This window comes from Antechinus flavipes, chromosome 6 (genome assembly GCF_016432865.1).
Source record: "Antechinus flavipes isolate AdamAnt ecotype Samford, QLD, Australia chromosome 6, AdamAnt_v2, whole genome shotgun sequence".
NCBI classification, from domain to species: Eukaryota; Metazoa; Chordata; class Mammalia; order Dasyuromorphia; family Dasyuridae; genus Antechinus; species Antechinus flavipes.
In genome coordinates, this window is record NC_067403.1 from 198,381,571 (window position 1) to 198,396,759 (window position 15,189).

General features: G+C 34.2%; 1 protein-coding gene across 2 annotated transcripts in view; it reads left to right on the top strand.

The window, feature by feature from the left end:
* Nucleotides 1-15,189, top strand: part of CTBP1 (C-terminal binding protein 1) — a 423,238-nt gene that overhangs the window by 286,984 nt on the left and 121,065 nt on the right. The gene's annotated exons all lie outside the window — the stretch shown is intronic.

The window sequence follows — 15,189 nt, forward strand, 5'->3', positions numbered from 1 at the left end:
GTCGAACTCTGAATGTACTGACATTCAGGGAAGTTAAGAAAATCAGTCTGGTCTTACAGAAAGAAAACATGGGTTTTAGAGTTGGCTCTAATGCTTTGTAATTCTGACTGTAGGCAGCTCATTTCTTCATCTATAAAATGAAGCAACTATTTAGCACAATCCTCTTCTCATGGCTTTTGTGAGGGAAGCTCTTTATATAGACCTTAAAACAACATATAAACATGAGCTGTGATAGTTCCTACGTAATATTTTCTTTTATATCTACTTTGGGGGGCAGGGGAAGGGGAGCTGGGTGAATCAACAATGAAAAATGATCATGTCAGCAGCTCTGAGAAGTCAAAAATGAAGAAGGACAAAATGTTTTGGGTACTTAAGAAAGATAATCCTAATTCTGCAAATTAGGCATTTTTATCTGATCTGGTTTCTTTTTCAAGTCCCAAATATTAATTTGTTATTGAGCTAGTCCTTTTATTATGTTAACAAGGTAATTTAAATTCATCAATTCTCTTAACTCTTCATTTTCCCTCCCTTCCCATATTTAATCAGTTGCCAAATTCTATCATTTGCACTTTATTAACATCTCTTGAATATGCCCCTTCTGCTATACTGCTACAACCCTGGTGCAGGCCCTGATAACCTCATACCTGGATAATAACAGTAGTCTGGGTTCCTTCCTTGCCCTTCCCACTCCTGTCTATTTAAATTGATCTTCCAAAAACACATCTTGCCCCATACTGCCTCCCATATACCCCTATACCTTTCTTAACCTGGCCACTTTCTACCTTTTCAATTTTCTTACACCTACTACTCTCCCTCTCTTTCCCCCATCCCATCCCTCCCATCCCATCCCATCCATGTACTATGCAAATTAGTGACACTGGCCATCATTCTGTTCCCAGCACATAACAGTCTATTTCCCAATCCTAAGAGTTTTCACTCAATGACTTCCAATTCTGGAACTTTCTACCTTTTGGCTTCTCTGGCTTCCTTCAAATCTTAGCTAAAGACATACCTTCTACAAGAAGTCCTTCCCAACCCTCCTTGATTTTATTGCCTTCCCTCTGAGATTAACCCTGTTTATCCTGCATATAGCTTGTTGTATATCTAATTGTTTGCATCCCTTATTTAACTTAGTACCTTGAAAGGAGAGATTGTTTTTGCCTTTTGGGGGGATACCCCCAGAACTTAGGATAGTGCTTGGTTGTTAATAAATGTTAGTTGATTAACTCAGCAGGAAAACTTGTTAATTCATTCTGACAAGTATTTAGAAAAACAGTTGAGACCCTCAAGAATGTTATAATTATTATATTGTTATATGTTACAGGTTTCCAAACAATTTGATAATAGGTAATTCACCACGTGACAGTAGTTTTCTATTATTAGGGGATCTAATACAGCCAGATATGATTAGATCTTAACCTGGGGTTAGATTTGGTTTTTATAATCACCTGTATATATGATAATGACTCTCAATTCTACCTTCATCTTTGCTTTAACATATCTCTTTCAGCCTGAGGAGGAGAGATGTCCCCTTCCTCCCAAAGTTGGTTGCCCTCTGCTTTTCTGTTTCCATCTTCCCCCCTAAAAGGCACTGCTGCTACCCAAATTCCCCTACAGAATCCTTCTTTCCTGTTCAGACATGTATTGGACTCCTAACTTTAAAAAGCAAAGAAATCTTGCTTCATCTAACTGTTCCTAGTACTCCTTTCTTTCTCTTCCCATTGTTTTAAACTTCTGAGATGGAACAGCTCGTGCCCATTGTCTTTGCTTCCTATTGATACCTTAATTGCTTGCTTTCTGATTTCTCTCCCCAATCACTCTACCAAAACTTTTCTTTTTAACCAAATTCAAAAGCCTTTTTCTGTTTCATCTTCCTTGAACTCTTAGTAGTATTTGACACTAATGAACTACTGTCTCCTGGTTTCTATGGGGTTGCCTGTACATTCCTGATTCTCCTTCCATCTCTCTGATCACTTATTAAATATTCATTTTATTATCTTTCATTTTTATTTTTAAAAAGGCTTTCTGGGAAATTTCTAATTAAACTTTGATACATAAAAATGGTCAATTATGACATTACTAATCTTTAGATTCTCTGAGTAAGTGAACATGTTTGAACCAGTGTCCACACCTTCTTTATCTTCCTCCTCATGGAACGTTCATTTAGCTACCTGCCCTTGACACTTGAGTATTGCTAAAGATATATTGTGGGTATGGGAAGTGTTGACCTTAGCTGGGATAAACTTTGTTTAATTACTATTCCTTTTAATAGGTGCAGTCTAGAACACTGGACTGTGCTTATATATCCTATGAAGGAATACACATTTCCCCCTGCTTCTTCCTTCTATCAGGGAAATTAGGTCTGTCTTTGTCCTTAAAAGAAAAGATTCGTGCAAAATAGAATAGTCTTACTGTATTATACTGATATCCTTGATTAAATTACATAAGAAAAGATAGTCTATATTGAAAACAGTTGTTTCTAGAAGTCGAATTTTAAGAGTACTAAATGAAGCCTTGATCTAGTGTCCTAGTATAATAACTCATTTTGACATATTTTCTCTCTTTGCTACAGGGCAAATGGGAGCTCCTAGTGGCCCAACTCCAGACCTTTTTTTAGAACAGGAAAAAAATTGCTTAATATATCACTGAATTGGGATTACATTAAGAACCCCAGAGATCTTCAAGTGACCCAGAAACTAGCAGCCAAGGCTAATAATCCAAACTCATAAACATCTTTGAAAATCAGTAGTGTTTCTTGACCCAGACAATACTTGTCCTGGAGAGTTGATTTGGCTCTTTTGGCTGCATATTTTTAGGCTGCATAGTACTATAACTGGGAATATCCAGATAAAGATGAGTTGGTTCTGACATACCTGAAGTTTTCTCTGTTCGTTGTCAGCAGAGAGTGAGTAAGGGCAGGGCCCTCAGGAACCATTTATTCTATTCAGAGATTGTTCAAATTAGTCACATTTTCAAAGCCAATTGAATCTTTTCATCAAAACTGAATAAATTAGATCTAGATCAATCATAGGATCATAGAATTTGAGAGTTGGAAGGGATTTCAACAACAATCTATTACAACTCATTCACCAAAGGAATCTCTGTCATAGCGTACCTAACAAATGGTCATATAGTTCATGCTTGCAACAACAGTTCCCTTCTCTGAGAGTTCTAATAAGTGATATAAGAAAAAATTCACATCCCCTAAAATTTCATGTACATTATGTACAAGCAGCTGTAGTATAAGCCAATTGGAAAAGTGAGACTTAATGAAAAATAAAGCTTGCATATAACTAAGTAACCATTTTGTTGTCTGGGTGACTAGGAAGCAGTAAGTTAGGCAATAATAATAGGTTACATGAAAAGCCATGAGAGAATAATTATCTTAAGACAAGGCACATTGATGAATTGTTCCCATACTCTTTTTGAGCAGCTATTTAACTGAAAGTTCTAGAAGAATATTGGTACAATCTTTAACTTCATTCACAAATGAAAGGATTTTCTTTTGTTTATTTATGGAGTGATATTGTTTGTTTTAAACAAACAAAAAGTACTATTAAAAACACATAATGCTGAGGGTAATTTCTCAAACTCAAAGGAAAGACTAAGTTGTAAGAAGACTCTTATAAATAACATGAGTTGGCTGTATAGACCTAACCTTTTCATTTTACATAATTGCAGACCCCACTGGGAGATTTTCTGATAGCCCAAGGCTGCTTCCTCCAAACTTGAACTTTGACTGTAACCATCTTCTCTCTGTTCTTTCAGCCTAAAAGAAAAAGGAAAAGTTATGGAACTGGGATTTATTTTAAATGAAAAATGATTGGTTTTCTTCATGCTTACTTACATTTTTTGCATAATGTAACTCTTAGTTCAATGAATTACTGTCCAGTTTTCACTCAGAGCTCTCCTGTTGTGCTGTTGGTTATTTTGTAATATTCATTGGGCCAAGAGGTCCAGTCCCTGGGAAAGGCAAAAAATTAACCCCGGTGGTAATTTATACTTCAGTGGGTCCTTTTAAAAATATGTAAAAGATTCATCCAATTCTTTTGTACATTAATTTACTGTTCTCATACTACATTTGTTATTAATTGTTAATTCCTATTATGTCCTAGGATAAATATGAAAAGTTCTACTGAAAGGATGGGGGATTCACGTATGCTTCAGGATTTATGTTTCACTGAGTTTGCTATTTCTCCTTTTAAATGATACCGTGTTCCATATATCATGTTTGCTAGTTTTGGCTGTCTTGCAAACATGGAACTGGAACCACTTGACTTAGGCTTTTATTCAGCTATCTTTGCATTTCTCTAGGTAACCCAGGGGTTTTCTTAGGAAAGGAGCCATGTTGAGTATCACTTAAGGAAACTTTAGGGCAATTTATATATTTTATAATAAATCCCCTCAATCCCATGAAAAATAATTTAAATTAAAGATCTACTAGTTTATCAAATTTTTATGTTTTATTGAGTGAAACTAAATTCTTCCAGAGTTTGGAAAATTCACTTCTTCATAGTTGGGATGGGGAATAAATGGTAGGTGGAGAGAATAATAGTTAAGAGGAAAGCTTTTCTGGTTTATTTAACACTTTCTTTGCTTACACAGGAACATATTACAGAACCCCTAGAAGCTGCCATGGTTCACTCCATAAAGTACAGGAAGTAAATAATCTGGGTCATAAATAACCAAAATCTCACATACTGATCTACATCAGACAAAATTGAATTACAAAGGACATAAGGCCTTCTAAAACCAGAAACCTACTTGGACCACAAGAAATAAAAAATAACAGGCGCTCTGTCCCAGCATATCTTTTTTTTCTGATGTTAGGTAAATGGGCAAACTTTTATATGAAAAATGAATCTACTGTTAATCATTGTAGAGTTGAATTTTGCTCTTACTAAGTAGCTTTGAGCATATAAGTTTCAGGATAGGATTTCTTTTTAAGAAATTAACCTGAAGCTTTTTATCTTTTAATAAATTGTTTCAATTTTTACCACATCCAGTTCATTTTACTGATTCATTCATCCTTTCATTCATTCATTTAATAGTATTTTTAAACATCTGCTATATGCAGGGTACATAATTTATATAGACAGATACATCCTCAAAAATATGCAAAACAACATAGTAACTATTAGGCAGAACCAAGTATAAGGACAAATGACATGTACAGAGGACTCTGGGAGAATTATTTAATCTATTTTAATTAATGGACTTAAAATTGGATACTTTTCTAAGTAAGTCATAATAACAAATTGTGAATAATCAGACTTGGAAATATTTTGTTGGAGGATAATCATTCAGAGTAGTGATTATATACTGATTATATACTGATGATTAAATTTTTCTCATAAGTTAATTGACAAGAGTGGGACCAAGATGGAGGAGTAGGGCAGGAACTTGACTGGTCTCCTAAATTTCCTTTCAAATTACTTAAAATAGCACCTCAAAAATAATTCTGGAGTAGCAAAATCAACCAAAAAATGGGGTAAAAGAATGTTGCACTATTCAACATGTAAAGGACTGCTTGCCATCTGGGGGAGGGGGTGGAGGGAGGGAGGGGAAAAATCGGAACAGAAGTGAATGCAAGGGATAATGCTGTAAAAAGTTACCCTGGCATGGGTTCTATCAATAAAAAGTTATTAAAAAAAAAAAAAAAAGAAATACTGAACCCTGAAAAGAGTGTACATGTAAAGTGTTTTACAAATTTGAAAGCACTCTATAAATGTCATCATTATCAGATGATTAATTATATCATCACCATGTTACAGAGGAAAAATTGATGAATCAAAGGTCTAACTAATTAATCAAAGGGCCTAAAAGAACTTGCCCTTTGACGTTTACAGGGTTGTAGTGAGAATTCAGAGAAATAGCTGTATGAAATGGCTTTGTAAACAGGGCAGTAAATGTGGGAAATTTCTCTTATAAACACTTAATGCAAATTTGTTCAATGAATGAATGCAGTGGTGCTGGGAGTGGCCAGTATTTAATCAATGTCTTATAATTCACTGCTCTACATCTCTAGATCACTCTGAGGTTTCTAAAGTATTTTCCCCACAAGAATGTGGTAGATTCTGTGAACATTATCAACCCCATTTTATAAATGAGGAAGCTGAGGCTCACAACTATTAAATCAGTCTAGTTAAGTGAACAAATATAGTAAGAAGTCTTTTACCATGAATTAAATACTGTGTTAAACATTGGGAATACAAACACAAACAAAGAGAGAGACAGTTCTTGTGCTCAAGGAGCTTACATTCTAAGGGGGGAAGACACTGTGTGAAAGGAAAATAAGAAGAAAGAGGAAGAGAGGGGAAGAAATTAAGGTACCTGGGAAAAGTAAAGAAAGTCAGAAACTGGCAAACATGTTTTCCTTCCTTGTTTTGTTGTGTGTCTAGATTTAAGAAAGTGATAGAGAAAATGTTAATGATGCAAAACAAATTTAAAAGTGTGTTATGCATATTTAACATGTATTGATCATCCTGCCATCTAGGGGAGGGGGTGGGGGGAAGGAGGGGAAAAATTGGAACAAAAGGTTTGGCAATTGTCAATGCTGTAAAATTACCCATGCATATAATTTGTAAATAAAAAGCTATTAATTAAAAAAAAAAAAAAAAAAAAGAATGTTGCAGCCCAAGACAGCTTAGAAGGTGACATGAAAAGTCTGTCTCACTAAAGTAAGAATGGGCTGTAGTCCAGAGCAGGCAGGCCATACAGGATATGCTCAGCAAGGCTTCACGTACTGTCATAGACCCCCAACCTGACTAGAGCCCAGTAGGCTCCCACACCAGCAAGGTTGTACAGGCCATAGGAATATCTGAATCATGAGTAGCAATTTCTGGAACTCTCATCCCACAGACAGTAAGAGGGTCAGCCAACTGGTCAGAAGGAGATTACAAAGGACACTTTGATGATACTGGGTGCAGAACTCTGCTGTATTGCCCAAATGAGGGTTAACATGCTCATTGTTCCAAGTTAAAAAGTACTATTTGTGGTTAATCACAGACCAGAGTATAATTCAGGAGAGTAGTGACCACACCTTGGAAGAACTAGAAACTTAAAATTCTCCAGAATTTGCTTTGAAAACAAAAGTACAAAATACCTAATACTTGGAATAGAGCCCTATTCTCCCTAGGAACAGAGCCTAATTTTTAACATAAAATTAAGGATCAGAAAATAAGTTGGAAAATGAGCACACACAAAAAGAGCCTAACCAAAGAAAATTACTATGGTGACAGGGAAAATCAAAACATATTTTTGTTTTGTTGAAGAAGACAACATTGTCAAAACAGCTACATACCAAGGCTAAAAGAAAAATCTAAATTGGTGACAAATCCAAAAAGACCTTCTGGAAGAGCTCAAAAGAGATTTTTAAAATCAAATAAGAGAGGTAGAAGAAAAATTGGGAAAATAAATAAGATTGAGCAACAGAATTATAATAAAAGAGTCAACAGCTTGGTAAAAGTAAGGCAAAAAATAGAGAAAAATATACCAAAAATCACTGAAGAAATTAGCATCTTAAAAAGTAAAATTGTCAAATGGAAGAGGAAGTTAAAAAGCTCACTGAAGAAAACAATTCCTTAAAAATTAGAATTGGGCAAGTGGAAACTAATGACTTCATGAGACATCAAGAAACAATAAAATAAAATCAAAAGTGAAAAATAGAAGAAAATATGAATTATATCACTAAAAAAACAACTGACCTGAAAAAATAGATCCAGGAGAGATAATTTAAGAATATTGTATTACCTAGAAGGCTTGATTTAAAAAAAAGAACTTAGGCATCATGTTTCAAGAAATTATTAAGGAAAATTGCCCTGATATCCTGGAACAGAGGGTAAAATCGAAATTGAAAGCATCTACTGACCACTTCATGAAAGAGACCCTAAAATGAAAACTCCCAAAAATAGTATAGCCAATTTTCAGAGTTCCCAAGTCAAAGAGAAAATATTTCAAGTAGTTGAAAGAAACAGTTTAAATGTAATGGAGACAGAGTCAGGATTACACAAGATTTAGCAACTTTTAATTAAAGGATTGGAGGACTTGGAATACAATATTCCAGAAAGCAGAGGCTTTAGGATTATAGCTAAGAATCACCTACCCAGTGCAAAAGACTATAATCTTTCAGGGGGGAAATTGATATTTAATGAAATAGAGGGCTTTCTAGCATTTCTGATGAAAAGATCAAAGCTGAATACAAAATTTGATTTTCAAATATAAGATTCAGCAAAACCATAAAAAGGTAAACAGGAAAGAGAAAACTTAAGGAATTCTATAAGATTAAACTGCTTACATTCCTACATGGAAGATGAACTTGTAACTTTTGAGAACTGGATTACTATTAAGGCAGTTAGGAAGAATATATATAGAAAGTTATGGTTGTAAACTGACTATAATGAAATGATACTTCAAAAAATGAAATAAAGGGATGAGAAACAAGGATCCACTTGGAGAAGGAGGGAGAGGAGATGTGGAATCAAGTAAAATATCTCATAAAAAAGAGACACAGAGCAACTATTATAATGGAGGGAAAGATTTTAAGGACAGGACAGGCAGTGCTTGAACCTTACTCTCATTGGAATTAGCTCAAATTTGCAAATAACATACAAACTCAGTTGGGTATGGAAATTTATCTATCACTGTAAAAAAGTAGGAGAAAAGAGGGATATGTGTGGAGCCTTGATAGAAAGGAGGACACACAGGAGGATTGGTAGACAGAAAGAAAATGTTTTTGAGGAGGGACAGAATGAAAGAAGAGAGGTAGATAAACAGAAACAGAGACAAAGACACACAGAAAGAATGAAGGATAGAAAGGGAAAATAGGATGGAGGGAAATATACAATTAATAATAATAACTATGAACATAAATGGGATGAACTCACCCATAAAATGGAAGTAGCTAGCAGAGTTCATTAGAAACCAGAAACCTGCAGAATATTGTCTATAAGAAACACGTTTGAAGCAGAGACACATACACAGAGAATCATAATAAGGGGCTGAAATAAAATCTAATATGCTTCAACTGAAATTTTTAAAAAGCAGAGGTAGTAATTGTGATCTCAGACAAAGCAAAAAACAAAAAGAGGTCTAATGAAAAGAAAAAAAGAAGGAAACTACATCTTGCTAAAAGGCATCATAGATGATGAAGTGATATAAATTAAACATATATACACTATATGTTTAGCATCCAAATTTTTAAAGAAGTTAAAGAAGTTATAAATAGAACTAGATAAATCTAACTATAAAATAATCAAGAAAGAAATTAAAGAGGTGAAGAGAATAGTAGAAAAAAATTAGATATGATAGATCTCCAGAAATAATTGAATGGGAATAGAAAGGAATATAATTTTTTCTCAATAGTATATGATAATTACACAAAAATTGACCATGTGTGAGACCATTAAAAACTTTCCAACAAACCAAAAAAGTTGAAATATTAAATGTATCCTTTTCAGATCACAATGCAATAAAAGTCATAGTCAAGAAAGGGAAGTGGAAAGATTTAAAATTAATTGAAAATAATCAAAGGAGAGATTAATAAAATTGAAATTAAGAAAGCCATTGAACTAAAGGAAACTAAGAGATAATTGTATGGGGGAAGTCTATAAAGTAGACAAGTCATTGACTCATTTGATTTTTAAAAAGAAAAAAATATTACCAGTATCAAAAATGAAAAGGTGGAATTCACTACCAATGAAAAGGAAATAAAAGAAATTATTAGGAGTTATTTTTTTCAATTACATGCCGATAAATTTGACAGTCTATGTGAACTGATGATATTTGCAAAAATTTAAATGTCCCAGAATAAGCAAAGAGGAAATAAAATATGCAAATAATTCCATTAAAAAAAAAATTGGGCAAGCCATTGGTGAATTTTCTATAATGATCTCTAGTATTCCCAAGTGAATTTTACCAAACATTTAAAGAAGAATCAATTTCAATACTATATAAACTATTTGGAAAAATAGACAAAGAAATCTTACCAAATTCCTTTTATAACACAAATATGGTGCTAATACATAAAACAGGAAGAACTGAAACAGAAAAGGAAAACTATAGATAAGTTCCCTAATGAATATCGATGCAAAAATTTTAAATAAAGTACTAGTAAGGAGATTACAACAATATATCAGAAGTGTCATACACTACATTCATATGGGATTTAATCTAGTAATGCAAGATGATTCATTTTTAGGAAAACTATAGCATAATTGACTATCAATAAAAACATTAGAAATTTAATGATTATCTCAATTGATGCAGAAAAAACTTTTGACAAAATATAACACCTATTTTTATTTTTTTTTATTATTATAGTTTTTATTTACAAGATATATGCATGAGTAATTTTTGCCAATTGCCAGTTGCCAAACCTTTTGTTCCAATTTTTCCCCTTCTTCCCTCCACCCACTCCCCCAGATGGCAGGTTGATCAATACATGTTAAATATGTTAAAGTATATATTAAATACAATATATTTATACATATCCATACAGTTATTTTGCTGTACAAAAAGAATCAGACTTTGAAATAGTATACAAATAACCTGTGAAGACAATCAAAAATGCAGATGGACAAAAATAGAGAGATTGGAAATTCTATGTAGTGATTCATACTCATTTCCCAGAGTTCTTTCGCTGGATGTAGCTTGTTCAATTCATTACTGCTCTATTGGAACTGATTTGGTTCATCACATTGTTGAAGAGGGCCACGTTCATCAGAATTGATCATTATATAGTATCGTTGTTGAAGTATATAATGATCTCCTTGTCCTGCTCATTTCATTCAGCATCAGTTCATGTAAATCTCTCTAGGCCTTTCTGAAATCATTCTATTGGTCATTTCTTACAGAACAATAATATTCCATAACACACAATTTATTCAGCCATTCTTCAATTGATGGGCATCCATTCAGTTTCCAGTTTCTGGCCACTACAAAGAGGGCTGCCACAAACATTCTTGCACATACAGGTCCCTTTCCCTTCTTTAATATATCTTTGGGATATAAACCCAGTAGTAACACTGCTGGATCAAAGGGTATGCACAGTTTGATATCTTTTTGAGCATAGTTCCAAATCGCTCTCCAGGATGGCTGGATGTATTCACAATTCTACCAACAATGTATCCATGTCCCAGTTTTCCCACATCCCCTCCAACATTCCACATTATCTTTCCCTGTCATTCTAGCCAACCTGACAGGTGTGTAGTGGTATCTCAGAGTTGTCTTAATTTGCATTTCTGTGATTAATAATTGTAATGGGCTGAGGCTTGAGTTGATGTACTGAGGTCCCAAGCACATGAGGCTAAATAGTAATTGGACCATACTCTATTAATGTATATGCTTGGAGAAAGAATGCCCCCCCCACTCTTTGTGCAAGTCCTGATGTGTTGTATAGGAAATGACTTTTTTGGTGGGTGGAGGCAAGGGAGCGGGAAGGGAAGCGGAAGGAGAGACTGCTGGCTGGCATCTTGACACAGCTGCTCGCATTGCCATTGCGACAGCCCTTCTCTCCAATCCCCCTCTGCTAGCTGGCTTCCTATCGCAGCTGCCCATATTGCTATTGCAATCTTTCTTGCCCATATTGCTATTGCAATCCTTTTTCACCTCTTCACTTCTATAAAGATTGAAGATTTTTCCCTTAAACTGAATTCCTGACTCTGGCTAATTTTAAATACACAGGCATCATAAATAATGACTTGAAGCATCTTTTCATATGGCTAAATAAAGTTTCAATTTCTTCATCTGAGAATTGTCTATTCATATCTTTTGACCATTTATCAATTGGAGAATGGCTTGATTTCTTATAAATTAGAATTAGTTCTCTATATATTTCGGAAATGAGGCCTTTATCGGAACCTTTGACTATAAAAATGTTTTCCCAGTTTATTGCTTCCCTTCTAATCTTGCCTGCATTAGTTTTATTTGTACAAAAACTTTTCAAGTTGATATAATCAAAATTTTCTATTTTGTGATCAGTAATGATCTCTAGTTCTTCTTTGGTCATAAATTCCTTCCTTTTCCACAGGTCTGAGAGGTAAACTATTCTATGTTCTTCTAATTTATTTATAATTTCGTTCTTTATGCCTAGGTCAAGAACCCATTTTGACCTTAATTTGGTGTATGAACACCTATTTTTATTAAAAACAAAACAAAACAAAACACTAGAGAGCATAAGAATAAAGCTAAGTAGTATCTATCAGATCATCAACAAGCATTATTTATAGTAGGGTGAAGCAAGGATGTCCACTATCACCAATCTTATTCAATATTGTACTAAAAGTGGTAGCAATAGCAATAAGAGAAGAAAAAGAAATTGAAGGAATCAGAGTAGACAATGAGGAAACAAAACTATTACTTTTTGCAGATCATATGATATATAGATAGATAGATAGATAGATAATCCTAGAGACTCAAGTAAAAAGCTAGTTGAAATCATTAACTTCAGGATGTGAAATAAACCTACACAAATCATCAGCATTCTTGTATATTACTCACAAAATCCAGCAGAAAGAGATAGAAAGAGAAATTCCATTTAAAATAACTGTAAAATATATATTAAATACATAGGAATCTGTCAACAAGACAAATCCAAAAACTACATAAACACAATTACAAAATACTTTTCAATAAATAAAAAGTCACATTCAAACTATTTGAAAAGTACTAACTGCTCATGAGCAGTTATATAACTGCCAATATAATAAAAATGACACATTTACTTAAATTAATTTTCTTATTCAGTGCCATGCCAATCACACTACCAAAAATTATTTTATAGAGATAGAAAAAATAGTAACAAAATTAATGTGGAAGAACAAAAGGAATTCAAAGAAAAAAAATTTCATCAAAGGAATTGATGGAAAAAAAGTATGAAGGAAGGTCCCTAGCCATGTCACATCTCAAATTGTAATATGAAGTGGTAATCCTCAAAACAATGTGGTCCTACCTGAGAAATGAAATCATGATTCAATAAAATAGATTAGGTACATAATACACAGTAGTAAATAATCATAGTAGTCTAGCAGAATTTGGAATTCAAAAATTTTTTAAATATAAGTTAATAAAATTTTACATACAATTGGGAAAAATAAGTTATATTTTTTAAAAAGTTAAGTCTAAAAAAAGAAAGTTAATTGACTACATTGTACCTTTATTCTATTAGTATATTATCAGGGTTGTTATTGGCCTAAAAGACTAGTCTCTAAGATAGTCTAGTTACCTTGGAGTTACTCCACTTCTCCCATAAACCAAGACCATCATTAGGAATAGTTTTCTTATATGCAAAATTTTGCCATAGTTAAATTCACAACTGCCCATTCCAAAATGGAAGAATGGAAAACAAATTGAAGTTAATTTAGCCATAATAACAAAAAGACTTTGTTAATCATATATACCACACTTAAAGATTGAAATATATTGGTAGGACTCATAAATGTTGGAGGATAGGAGAGTGAAGAAAGATCTGGAGACCTGCTGTATTCTGGAATAAAGAGGGCTAGAGAAGAGGACCATTTCAAAAACTTTGGAACAAAACAAAGGAAATCAACTTTACTTTCAGACCCCCCCAAAAAAAATTATGGTATCTAATAAACATATTATTTCATATTTAATTGTGGGCCAGGCTTCTATACCTATGTGACTTATATAGGGGGTTTCTGGAAAGGAAAATCTCTTTCCCAATGTGTTGTTATTGTTTGTCCTTCATTTTTTGAAGAGCACCAGTAACATGATAGAGTGTACTGATTCCTGCATGAGTTGGAATTAAGTGAGGCAGAATTGCAGTCATCAGCATCATCTCTCATCCTGAGTCATTAAAATCCAGTGGCAAGACAAAAATCAGGACAACTGGCGATGTATGTGTATAATGTACGATCTTGGTGTCTTCAATATCCAGCCAAGCTCCAAGCGCTCCACAACATCAATCTCAGCTGCTTTCATGATTATTGGAATAAAATGGTCCTCATCCACCCACTCTGCCAAGGGAAGTTTTCTTACACTTGGGGTAGACATGTCCCTAACTCACCAACAGGTTACCCTCAACCTGCTTTAGCCCAATTGCCAAGATGGTTTTTTACTATGGTCTGACCACTGCACGTGCTATAGCTTCTTAGAGCCATAGGTGAGATTTGAATAACTGGCAAATATCAAAGATGGATGAAAAGCCCCCAAAAGGGCTTAGCAGGCCTTCACGCCAGAAGTGCTAGTCTTTCTTGAATGCCCTACTTACATCCCAATGTCAATCAGCATGATTTGAAGTCTATAGTTTTTGTTTAATCCTCAAGAATTGTCTGTGACACTAAGAAGTAAAATAATTTTCCCAAGACCTCACCACCAGTTTGTGTTAAAAGTGGCAGCTTCAGCTCTAGTTGTTCTAACTCTGAAATAGACCCTCTTCCTCCTATATTGTGCTGCCTCTCATTTAATTTTTGGAAGAAGGGTAATAACCCAGACTTCTAAATTCTTTTATCAGATCCCCATTTTACATTGTACAGAACGCAGGGATCTGAAAAATATCATTTGGAACATAAAGCTTTATTTTCTATGTTCAGTACAATTTAGATGAAACTATAAAATTAATTTACTTTGATACCTAAGCAAGACATTGAACTGCTGAGGACTGGAGACCAACTTAAAGTCTTAAGTCTTAAAGTCCAGGCAAGACAGCCTGGAATAACTAATAGTTTGGCTTGAAAAATGAAACAACAAAAAATTAAAGCCATCTAGATGACCTGTATTTAGGATTTTTGAGTTATCTGTGACAAGTGTATATCTTGTGTTGTTTTTCAAAACTAGTACAAAAGAAAATGTTCTAACCTTCTTTAGAATTCCCTTCCCTCACCTTGCCACCCACAAGTGCTTTGCTTTCTTTGTATCTAACATAATCCTTTGGATACAGGTAAGCCCTGATTCACACTGCTAGACTTTCTGGGCCTAATTTGGAGTCAGCCTGAAACTGGTGTTTTCCTTGGAAAACTCTTACGTTGAAGCAGAGTGACTGATGTCTCTCTTCTCCACTCCCCACCTCCAGGCCTCCTCTTTCCCACACACCTAATGAGAATTCCTTCAAAATGCCCAGTGTCCCTGTCCCAATCAGAGCTTTTTCAACCATAGGGACCCCTAATAAGTTTGTCCTAGATCAGTGGTTCTCAAACTTTTGTTCTCAGTATCTGCATGTTATTAAAAAAC